Source organism: Silene latifolia, chromosome 6 (assembly GCF_048544455.1).
Source record: "Silene latifolia isolate original U9 population chromosome 6, ASM4854445v1, whole genome shotgun sequence".
Taxonomy (NCBI): Eukaryota; Viridiplantae; Streptophyta; class Magnoliopsida; order Caryophyllales; family Caryophyllaceae; genus Silene; species Silene latifolia.
In genome coordinates this window covers 127,579,027-127,590,365 of record NC_133531.1, presented here as the reverse complement: position 1 = coordinate 127,590,365, position 11,339 = coordinate 127,579,027, and positions in this window count along the sequence as shown.

Below are 11,339 nucleotides of genomic sequence, written 5' to 3'. Positions count from 1 at the left end.
TTTGAATTTCCATATGCTCAAACTGCAGATTAAGACAATACAATTTATTTGAAATAAACTCTTTATTATTTTGAATATTCCATTTTGTAACTAATCACGATAATCTTTCAATCGTATGGTAGAGGTTTATATGTATAACCAAGAGTTTTCAAAACTCAATTGATCAAACCATCATCATCATCATTTGATGATCGTTTATAAGAGGTTCCTACAGGGAGTTATCCTCGTCGGAGTGTCTTATAAGATAACATTTCTTCTTTTAATAATATAACAAGTTAAAACAGTATTATGAAATATGTGCATTCATATGATATGAAACCTATTTTCTAAACAACATTTATAAAATAATGCAATGATGGATATATATTAAATCTAATATACAAATAATGTACTTATCTCTAAATGCACATGATGATGACTCAATAATGCAACTGTACAGTTTATTTTCCAAGATTCATAACATATATTGACTTCAGGTAAATGTATGGACTTCATGTCCATGAGCTCATTTATAATAATTGATTATATATCGACAATTAAAATGGACTTAAGTAGAAGATCCCCATTACATATCGCGCGCAAATATATATATAGGTTCCACAAAATATATCGATATAATTTATCATCTTTTGATAATATCAGTATTGTTTAATGATATCTGAATCTGAATATATATTTGGTACCATTATATTCATTTAGGCCATCTATTATCATTCAAATATTTGTGTCACTTTGGGGACACTCCAAATATAGTATTCTTATTTCATACCAACTGCTTCATCTTGCTATTTATCATCTATTTCATTTTTATAGTGGGACCGTCAATTCATCTTGACTTTTATTGAATTACACTTCAGGTGTATATGTATCAATTTGGTAAAAATATTTTTGTTATATCAAATTCAAAACCTCTACTCAATGAATTTGATGTATAACATTATCTGAACTTCTGGTTCAGTAAGGAATTATTCCATATTTGTTTTTACCAGCTTTTAACTCACTTTTCTCCCCCTAAGGTGGTAAAAACTATAACCAATATATAGTCCAAAATTTATCATAACCACCTTAGACATTAATTTCTCATATCATCGATGAGATTTTACATGGGCATTTTTGTACAATAAAAAAATATTTCGGGGAGTAACATATAATGCAGTTGGATTTTATATGTGCTGAATCACAATGCCCAACTCAGGAGATCACCAATTACATATAATATTCAAAATGTGATTTTAATTCACGATAACTACTCAGAAAATTCAATATGTAGCTATAAGCCACTTCAATATAGCGTCAATCCATACATGAACATTTAAGTTCTTTATTCAACTCCGAGTAGTGTTTAGATCTCCAACATCACATATACTCAATCTCAGTGTAGTGGCTTGCCTTTAATAAAATTTCTGCACGAGAGAATTTCAGCACTTATTTTTTCTTTATGATAAACTCCAGGTTTATAAAAACGGATATAATATGAACCCGGATGGCCTTAATTGTCACATCTAACCATTTTATGTCGACTTTATTAGTTTGCCCAGAATCTGTATCAATCTTTCAAAAGCATTGGTCGTGTTTCGAAAAATTCACTTATCACACGCCGCATCTTAAGTTGCTATAATTTCTCATGCTAATCATCTAATTAGCAAAATTCATATCATATAAACTCAAAGTAAAAATTTCATATCTGGCCAGATAAATGATGTGACATAGGACACAGCAAGTGTCTCATATATGTAGGCAAGACTCATCAATATTTGTAATACCCCGTATTTTTATATAATAAATTAAACGGATATTATTGAATTAAACGTACATTATTGAATCAAACGGATATTATTGAATTAAACGGATATAATTAAACGGATATTATTATATATTAATTATTATACATTTTATGTCACTATTTATATCGGGTTAATTATTGAGTCGATAATTATATTAAGCTATCGTAAATTAAATTATATTAAGCTATCGGGTTTATTATAAATATTATTATTATTCTAATATTATTATTATATTATTAATACTACTTTTGCATTATTACTACAACTCATGCCTCCCTCCTTACATCATTACTACTACTTTTGCATTATTATACACATGCTTTACATTATTACACCCACTCACGCCTCCCTCCTTCATCATCACAAATCATCAAGCTTTCACGCATAAAGAGAGGGTGAGAGTGAGCTTGGGTAGTTCTTGTCTTGCAAGGAAGAGATAGGGATCTGTTGTCGACGGCCGTGGGTGGCCCTGGTGGCGGTTGTGGTGGCGGCAAGGTAAGCTGTTCAAACACCTCCTCTGTTTTTTCGAATTTCAGTCGGGTTTTTGGGGGTGGTTGCGTGTCTGATAGAGACATTTAAGGTGGTGGTTGATGGGGTGTAGGAGTAGTGTGGTGAGTGGCGAGTAACTTGGTGGTTGTTGGGGTGGTTGTAGGTGGTTAGGGTGGCAGAAACAAAGGCGGCGGCGACGGGGGAATACAACGGGTTTTAACAGAGGGTTTTTCAGGTGGTTTAGATGGTTAGGTTGGGGTGGCACCACTGTGGACTCGGGGGAGGTCGAAACAGTGGTGCCACGGTGTCTGTGTTGGTGGGCTGACGGTGAGCAGGTAGGTGGTGGTTTGACAGGAGTGCAGTGATGATTGCGGTGGTGGTGAAGGGAGAACATAGGGTGTTGGTGATGCGTGGTGGTGAACCAGGCCAAATGACGGCCGTGGTTCACCTCGCCGGCGCGATTGACCCGATGGGGTGGTTGTCGGTGGCTAGGTTGAAGTGGGTGTGGGGACTGGTGGTTGTCACGGTGGTTTAGGCGCGGTGAATAGTGTGAGCGAGAGCGAAGGTGTGGGTCGTGTTTAATCGGGTTATTCGAATCGTTTTTAGTTTGAAACGGGTTTTTCATGGTTTAATCGATATAATTGTTAAAGGGCCATACTCTTAATTAATTAATGTGATTCCCGTGTCATTAAATAATGTAGTTAATTTAATTCCCGAGTTAATTAAAATGATTAAAGACGGGTTTTTGAGTCGGGATGTCGAATTGTTCAAATATTGATTCGGGTTGTTATTAAAATCGCATATGACGTTTAATCCTTTAATTATCATTGGTTTTAAGTCCCGAGTTATTTGAAATAAAATAATAATTAATAATAATTAATTAATTAAAGACGGGTTAATGGAAAAACTACTACATCGGGAAAGTGTCCATTTTAAGAATTCTACTTTAGTAACCTTCTATTTTGGGAAGTTGGGTCAAATACTAATCGGGTTATTTTAGCTATCAATTGGGCATAAGTTGGTGTCGGGATTGTATTACGGGAAAGCTTCTATTTTGGGAAATTACTATATTTAGTAGTTAGTAATTATAATTATTATAATTGTTTTAGGTGACGAATTCGTGAAGGATCGATAATCAAATTCATTACTTTATTTAAGGGACTGCTTAATCGCTTAATTGGATTTGCTGGCACTTGAGGTAGGGAAAATACACTTGTCCTACTATCGTCATTGTTGAATTGTGTTGATTTGGATTCGTGGTTGTTGATTTACGTTATCATTTATATTCGGAAAGGTGATTGACCGATTTGATCGTATTGAGTATGATATCACAACATCGGGTAACTGGCATGATTTTATGATTCATCAGTTCATTGATTTATATATATATATTGTGTTGCATCAATTTCTTTTGAGCATTCATATGCATTGGAGTTGGAGGATGGTGTGGTGGTGATGAGATCGTGATATGATGTGATGTTGTGATAAGGCCCAGGCGGGTTCTGCAGGGACACCCTGGATAACCTCACCGTTGAGTGGTATATCGACGACGGTCGATTGATAGTCCGGGGGATCGGTATGGTCAGGCGTTCGGTATGTGTGTGATTGAGTTGAGATGGAGATGGAGGTGGCGGAGTATCATGCATATCATATTTTATTGTTTCATTGTTTTCCCTACTCAACCTCGCGGTTAACCCTGTGTATTCGTGAACACCTGTGATGAACCGTTTTATGGGGAGCAGACTTGACAGGTTTAAGAGATAGGACGGGAGCTTAATGGGCGTGAGACACTGGATCAGACGACTTAGTAGCTAGATCATCATCTAGAAGACCTTCACTTTTATTTATGTCGGTTCTTGTAATTTGAGTTGAAAAGAGGATTTGTAATAATTAAGTTAAAATTTTATATAAATTGCCTTGGAGTTTAATTTGTTATTCACTACCTCGGGAAACCGAGATGGTAACAGTCCGTTTTATTAGGGAATGTCTTGACGAGGACTTCTTTTATAAACCGGGGTGTTACAAAGTGGTATCAGAGCGAACGATCCTCAGGCCTAAACCAATGAGCCCAATGAACATAGGATGTGTCTAAATAAAATGAACTCCGGGATAGAACTGTTAGGAGCACACTACAGTAAGGTATGAGTTAGGGGCCCCCTCACACCGAACCAGTGGTCCTCTCAGTTGAACCGGAAACCATGAGTGTATACGAGAGAAAAGGGTAGAATAGTTGCTTGAGGATGAACAGAAATTCAAATATCGTTGCCTAAGTATTACCTGATTGATACATTGATTATTGCCTAATTGAGTTGATATATACTTTGAGACCCATATATTCTAACCATTATGCAGGATAACGCTACGGTAAGTAAATTGTATGAATGATGTGTTGATAGCACTACAATGACTAAGTAATATACGGTTATGTGATCCCAAAGCCATGCTAGTATAGTATTGTGATAGTAATTAGAAACACTATTTGAATTGCATGTTTATAGTCATAGCAATCGTAATTTAGATGTACGGAGTAAGATCGAGATGCGAAGGGATTCTATGGGATAGAGGATTATGTAAGTACAGTGTGAAATTTAAGTTAGGATGGATTAGTATCGATAGTATAGTTATAAGAATTGGAACATAGAAAATGAATAACTTAGTGATAAAACTCGTTCTGGTTGGTGTTACTCTTTAATTTACCTTACTACCATTTCTTTTCTGTTTATTGCCTATCGATGAAAATTTTATGGGAAATAGCCTCGTGAGTTAGTGATCATTTGGCGTCGGTTTCATGCTTATATGATATACGAATTAGGAGTAATAAATATTTTAGTGGGCTGTGGTCAGGAAGTTCCCGTGCAGTGATGTTTTGACCAACGATTTTGTAAAAAAAAAAAAAAAAATCCTCATTTAAATTGTATTAATAATTTTTGCATAATTCCAACTCCATCGATCATAAAATTCGCCTATGTTTTCAAATGGATAAGCCACGAAAAATCATGATGTCTCTATATTAAATAATAAGTTTTGCAAACTGACCCAAATTTCAGACCAATTGTTGTCACATGTTTGTTTGGACCAACTGAGTTGTAAAATTCTTTAAAAATGGAATTCTTATGCTGTAGATCTAATTCTCTTTCCCATGTGTTTTTAACTCTCCGTATTTTATAAAGGTAATATAAATCAAGTTTTATGCGACCGGTTATTTGATCGTGATCTTTGAAGGTTACAACGTGAAACATGACTTGTAAAATGTGTATTCTAGGTTGAGTTTTCATACAATTGTTTGATTAACTCATGAACTTTAATAATGCGAATTTATTATGTTTTATATGACGACAGTAGCACGCATGTTCAGTAATTATGTATCTTAACAAGTGACAAAAATTTAAAACTTAGTTGATAACATGGTTGGCATGATAGTATGAGTAAAATTGAATAGCCTAAATTGATTTTAATCAAGGGTGAAATAATTTATACAAGTCCAGTGGATGCATGTTTTATATATGTTTGGCATGTTGTAATATCTCTAGTATGTTCATCATAATTGCATAGTGATCGGATATATATAAATATAAAACAATATTGTCATATCTTTGTAAGTTAATGGCGTTAAAAGTTAATTGATTGTTCTAATATACTCGCATGAATAATTATAATAATTATGTCTAAATGTTCACACGCGTAGGATGTCACCTGAGTTCTAATGTCTTTTATGTGAGTCGGTGTACCTATAGTTATACTTATAACTTTCATTTCATTAAATTATTTCAATTGAACCTAAAACCTATAACATGATAATAAACCGTGTTGTTATTCATTATTGAATACGTTTGTCATTATATCGTCATAAAATACTAAAGGGATTCTTGCAATTATATGATCATGATATAAAAGAAACTGTTTGATATAACGCGACAATTGGCATATCTATATTCTCGAGTCGTTACTATCAATTATATTTTTATAAAGATTATTAATGATAATTATATTAGCAATTATAATGGGATAACCCTTCGATGATTCGCATGATATGCGTTGGTTTAAATGATAGTCTGGTATGTTAACTTTCCAATATCGCTGTTTACTCGCTTGTTTGACTCGACCAATAAATTGTAAAATTTGTCAATCAATGTGCATTCGTCATTCGTGAATAAATCCCAAACCCTTTGATATGAGGATTAAAAATATTTCTAGGCTGATAAGTACTGCGAAACTGATTGTCTTTGGTAAGGATTATCTAACTTAAGCGAGAGTTGAGAATCTTTTATTTATTTTTTTAAGTTGTTAGCAGTAAATGAGAACTTTGGTTATAATAATGAGGGTTACGAGGACGTAACCATGTTTTTAGTTGGGGAGGATTGTAAAATCTTAATGCTTAATTTGCACTCGTTTGTAAATTGTAGTTTTGACCAAGTTGATGTTTCGTTGTGAGGTTACCTATGCAAATAAGTCCTATATGTTTTGTTCCTACTTCTGTTAGTTGGTTGATGTGAAAAAGGAGAGTGTAGTTAAACTACCGGTATTGAGTTATGAGTTGTGTGGCCTTTGTGCCGAGTTACGATTGCGGTCCAGCGAGACCATGGTTATTGAGTTACTTGAGTTTGAGATCGGAATTGAGATGGGAAGATGATGGCGTTCTCATATGATTATATAGTGTTATACATTTGTGTTCGCAGGTAGTCATTAGTTGTAGTTAATTGGATTAAGAAAATGATGAGTTAAACTTCGGGACGAAGTTTATTTTTTAGGAGGGCAGAATGTAACATTCCGTATTTGTCAAGTTTAATTGAAGTGTCAAGTGGGTGTTAACCGTGTTAGAAATTCGTGACATCCGTAAGTACAATATACAATACCTTTCTGTTGTTGAGTATGGGAGCGAACTTCGGGACGAAGTTCATTTTAAGGGAGGAAGACTGTAATACCCCGTATTTTTATATAATAAATTAAACGGATATTATTGAATTAAACGTACATTATTGAATCAAACGGATATTATTGAATTAAACGGATATAATTAAACGGATATTATTATATATTAATTATTATACATTTTATGTCACTATTTATATCGGGTTAATTATTGAGTCGATAATTATATTAAGCTATCGTAAATTAAATTATATTAAGCTATCGGGTTTATTATAAATATTATTATTATTCTAATATTATTATTATATTATTAATACTACTTTTGCATTATTACTACAACTCATGCCTCCCTCCTTACATCATTACTACTACTTTTGCATTATTATACACATGCTTTACATTATTACACCCACTCACGCCTCCCTCCTTCATCATCACAAATCATCAAGCTTTCACGCATAAAGAGAGGGTGAGAGTGAGCTTGGGTAGTTACTGTGCTGCAAGGAAGAGATAGGGACTGTTGTCGACGGCCGTGGGTGGCCCTGGTGGCGGTTGTGGTGGCGGCAAGGTAAGCTGTTCAAACACCTCCTCTGTTTTTTCGAATTTCAGTCGGGTTTTTGGGGGTGGTTGCGTGTCTGATAGAGACATTTAAGGTGGTGGTTGATGGGGTGTAGGAGTAGTGTGGTGAGTGGCGAGTAACTTGGTGGTTGTTGGGGTGGTTGTAGGTGGTTAGGGTGGCAGAAACAGGCGGCAGCGACAGGGGGGAATACAACGGGTTTTAACAGAGGGTTTTTCAGGTGGTTTAGATGGTTAGGTTGGGGTGGCACCACTGTGGACTCGGGGGAGGTCAAAACAGTGGTGCCACGGTGTCTGTGTTGGTGGGCTGACGGTGAGCAGGTAGGTGGTGGTTTGACAGGAGTGCAGTGATGATTGCGGTGGTGGTGAAGGGAGAACATAGGGTGTTGGTGATGCGTGGTGGTGAACCAGGCCAAATGACGGCCGTGGTTCACCTCGCCGGCGGCAGTCGACCCCAGTGGGGGTGGTTGTCAGTGGCTAGGTTGAAGTGGGTGTGGGGACTGGTGGTTGTCGCGGTGGTTTAGGCGGCAGGTGAATAGTGTGAGCGAGAGCGAAGGTGTGGGTCGTGTTTAATCGGGTTATTCGAATCGTTTTTAGTTTGAAACGGGTTTTTCATGGTTTAATCGATATAATTGTTAAAGGGCCATACTCTTAATTAATTAATGTGATTCCCGTGTCATTAAATAATGTAGTTAATTTAATTCCCGAGTTAATTAAAATGATTAAAGACGGGTTTTTGAGTCGGGATGTCGAATTGTTCAAATATTGATTCGGGTTGTTATTAAAATCGCATATGACGTTTAATCCTTTAATTATCATTGGTTTTAAGTCCCGAGTTATTTGAAATAAAATAATAATTAATAATAATTAATTAATTAAAGACGGGTTAATGGAAAAACTACTACATCGGGAAAGTGTCCATTTTAAGAATTCTACTTTAGTAACCTTCTATTTTGGGAAGTTGGGTCAAATACTAATCGGGTTATTTTAGCTATCAATTGGGCATAAGTTGGTGTCGGGATTGTATTACGGGAAAGCTTCTATTTTGGGAAATTACTATATTTAGTAGTTAGTAATTATAATTATTATAATTGTTTTAGGTGACGAATTCGTGAAGGATCGATAATCAAATTCATTACTTTATTTCTGGACTGCTTAACTGCTTAATTGGATTTGCTGGCACTTGAGGTAGGGAAAATACACTTGTCCTACTATCGTCATTGTTGAATTGTGTTGACTGGATTCGTGGTTGTTGATTTACGTATCATTTATATTCGGAAAGGTGATTGACTGATTTGATCGTATTGAGTATGATATCACAACATCGGGTAACTGGCATGATTTTATGATTCATCAGTTCATTGATTTATATATATATTGTGTTGCATCAATTTCTTTTGAGCATTCATATGCATTGGAGTTGGAGGATGGTGTGGTGGTGATGAGATCGTGATACGATGTGATGTTGTGATAAGGCCCAGGCGGGTTCTGCAGACTCCGCCCGGATAACCTCACTCAGTTGAGCTGGTATATCGACGACGGTCGATTGATAGTCTGCCGGGGATCGGTATGGCTGGGCGTTCCGGGTATGTGTGTGATTGAGTTGAGATGGAGATGGAGGTGGCGGAGTATCATGCATATCATATTTTATTGTTTCATTGTTTTCCCTACTCAACCTCGCGGTTGACCCTGTGTATTCGTGAACACCTGTGATGAACCGTTTTATGGGGAGCAGACTTGACAGGTTTAAGAGATAGGACGGGAGCTTAATGGGCGTGAGACACTGGATCAGACGACTTAGTAGCTAGATCATCATCTAGAAGACCTTCACTTTTATTTATGTCGGTTCTTGTAATTTGAGTTGAAAAGAGGATTTGTAATAATTAAGTTAAAATTTTATATAAATTGCCTTGGAGTTTAATTTGTTATTCACTACCTCGGGAAACCGAGATGGTAACAGTCCGTTTTATTAGGGAATGTCTTGACGAGGACTTCTTTTATAAACCGGGGTGTTACAATATTCCTTCAGGGAACATGATTATATATTTATAATTTTATCATAAGATCAACAATTATAATCATCTGTAGGAAATATCGGTATATTTCATCAACAAAAATTCGGATTATAACGAATTATGATATATGAAATTACTAGTCATAAACGAATTGCATAAACAAAAGAATAGAGATTTAGAATTAACTTTTGGTCCTAGCAATTTGGCCTAAGAACAATATCGAAATCGATATTCTCCTAATTGTTGCACCCAAAATGCTTTGAGAAATGCCCTTGTTCTTGCTAGAGAGAGATCCCTAATTTCTAATGATTTTAGGGTTTTTGTGTGTGATGAGAGAATTAGGTAAAAAATTAAGAAGAAAATGATTCCCCTAACTCCCTTTAAACCGTGTAAAGGAGAGGAAATAGGGAAGATTTTTTCTTCTTTTATTTTCTTCCTTATTCGGTTTTACCAACCACCAAAAATAAGGAGAAAATCTTCTTATTTTTGGTTGTTCACAAAATGTATAAAATGTGTATTATTTATCAATTGTCATATATGTCATCATGTATTAATAAGTCCATACACAACAGTTTGCAGTCGATTTATTAATACCGGTCTGTCAACATTTATTATGACAATATCGTATAATATATACATTAATTATAAATATCGCATATTTATAATTTGCTTATTAAATATAACTGGTTACGTTTAATTACGAATTAACATCTTAATTCGTTTAAGCTAACATTATATACATTAATTAAATATAACAGTTTATATTCAATTTTACGAATTAACAGCTAATTCGTCTCATCTAATATTATTTAATTGTATTAAATAATCGTCTCATCATCACATTGACTAACTGTTTAGTCAAATACATCTCTCAAACACATCCTTTAGGTGTGACTTTTAGGGACCAGTTGATCACCGCCATCAGTATGATAATAACGTCAAACTTCTAGCAAGCCAACCGTTATTAAGTAAACGTTAATCAACTGATAAAATACTAAGTATACCCTTGTGAACCTATAAGAGATTTATATATGTTATCACACTAATTGTGGAGGACACAAGCTCCAACATCATCAACATATAATGATGACATACACATTCATGTAAATTGATTATAATCCAACTTACGAATCAATTATTCCCTTCAGGGGTGATGCAATATTCAAAAACTTTCAAATTAAGCCAATTACTTCATAATATATCATAAGTTGATCAAATTATCACTTTTATTCCAAGAGTGAAGTAATGTCCACTTCTAGTGGGAAAAAGCTGTGTTTTCAAATGAACACATAACTCATGAAAATATCTACATGCTCATACTTAACCACTGTCATTGGTATATTTCGTCCAATCAAATCTATTATGCGTGCAATTCCATATTCACTTCAAGGAATAATGATGGTAACCAATAGGACAAGACTCACAACTATATTATCTCATTAGTTTCCCGAGTCACATGTGAAACAAGATTTCACAAATACTATTTTAAGCCACTTACACCATATATAATGCGCCTATAGGGCTACATTATTTATATGAAAGATAAAATAATTTCATCCTCAAAACATGATATCTCATTCGTTACAAGAAATGATTTTGAATAGAT